Source organism: Aptenodytes forsteri, unplaced genomic scaffold, assembly GCF_000699145.1.
Source record: "Aptenodytes forsteri isolate BGI_AS27 unplaced genomic scaffold, ASM69914v1 Scaffold472, whole genome shotgun sequence".
Taxonomy (NCBI): Eukaryota; Metazoa; Chordata; class Aves; order Sphenisciformes; family Spheniscidae; genus Aptenodytes; species Aptenodytes forsteri.
The window spans coordinates 49,930-51,785 of NW_008796038.1; positions in this window are offsets into that span (position 1 = coordinate 49,930).

Genomic DNA, 1,856 nt, shown 5'->3' on the forward strand with positions numbered 1-1,856 from the left:
GAGAAAAATTTCTTCCTTATATCTAGTCTGAATCTACCCTCTTTCAGTTGAAAACCATTACCCCTTGTCCTATTGCAACAGGCCCTACCAAAAAGTCTGTCCCCATCTTTCTTACAAGCCCCCTTTAAGTACTGAAAGGCTGCAATAAGGTCTGCGTGGAGCCTTCTCTTCTCCAGGCTGAACAACCCCAACTCTCTCAGCCTTTCCTCATCGGAGATAATACAGATGAGCTCTGTATCTTGGCGTTTGAAGACTGTTCTCATCTGTTTGCTTAGTTTTCAGTTTTGCTCATTGAGGACATTTTCAATCTCTCCATCTCTGTCCTGTTTTCTATGCTTAGATAGCTGTTACTGGCTCCCTTCTGGCCAGTCTCCAGCAAGCCAAGAGTTGGCCAACACCATGCTTGAAAGCTGATGCACACACCAGCCACTGATGTGCAGCAGAGACCTCAGCACTCCTGGGAAAAGGCAACAGTCACACAGACATCTTGTACGCGGGAGAACCCCCTGTCCCAGAAGTATCAGGTGAGGTTTGCTTTTTTTGCAATACCCAGAGTTTGTTGAGCCACAGCCTGTTGTGCTTTGATACTGATCCTTAGGTTCTTCCAGCTTGTGGGAAGTCTGGCCAGTAATTCCTGGTTTGTATTTGTACAGTTGATTACTCACTTGATAGTTAATCCCAACAAACCTGTATTTGGCGATAACACTTTGCGAGTTATCTTCTAAGTGGCTACAAATAGAAGTATTGGCTTTGTGCTCAATGTTTTTCCAGGAACTGAATTTAGACTGAATCTTCTAAAATTCACCAGAGTTCTTTCCTTCCCCCCTCCCCTCTTCCCTCCCTCGTTCCCTCTTCCTTCCTCTTTTCATTCCTTCCTTCCCTCCTTTTTTCTTCTCTTCCTCTCTTTCTTTCTCTCTCTCTTTTGTTCATTCATTTATTTGTTTGTTCATTTCTCTTAAGATCCAAGTGGATCAAAGTGTAATTTTGACCACGTAGGGAGGCTTGGAGCAACCGGCTGTGCATGAGGGTCCTTGCACAGAGTGGTAGCCCTTATACTATATGACAGTTCTTGACATCCACTGTGGCTTTCCTGAAACGTTCTGGAGTTTCCCAGCATCCTTTACTTGGAGTAACCAAAAATTCAAAAAGAAATTCCTCTTTTCTCCCTGTTGACCTGTTGAAAACACAGTCCTGCCCAGCCCTGATATCTGTCCTCAGGACACTGTGAAGATAACCTGTATTTCCTGATTTTCCTTCAGCCGTACACTGCTCCTGTGCATGCACACCAGGGAAGGCAGTGACTTTGGCTGCTTTAGCATCATAGCTGTCCGTCAGCTCCCAACATGGAGCAGCAAAGACCTGCTATTTATTTAACCAGGCACTCAGTCTCTGCCAAGGGAAGCAGTGTCCACGCTGTCTTTTAATATCATCATCACTTTCTCAGGCATGCCAGGATCAAGCTTTAATATCGCTGGCATTTTTAGGGTAAAAACTCAACCATTTGCTGAGTTTCATCATCAGACCTGCTGTGTTCATCAAGCTTTAATATCACTGGCATTCTTAGGGTGAAAACCCAACCATTTATCATTTCATCATCAGACCTTCTGTGTTGAACGCAGCTCTGCGGACCACTCCGTGCAGCCAAGGCGTGAACCAGCTCACACCACTGAGGGTTAGCACCTGTCGTGGTTCAACCTCGGTCGGCAACTGAGCACCACGCAGCCGCTCGCTCACTCCCCTCCTCCCCCCCCGGTGGGATGCGGGAGAGAATTGGAAGAGTAGAAGTGAGGAAAAACTCATGGGTTGAGATAAAAAGTTTAATAATTGAAATAACTATAATAATAATAATAATACAC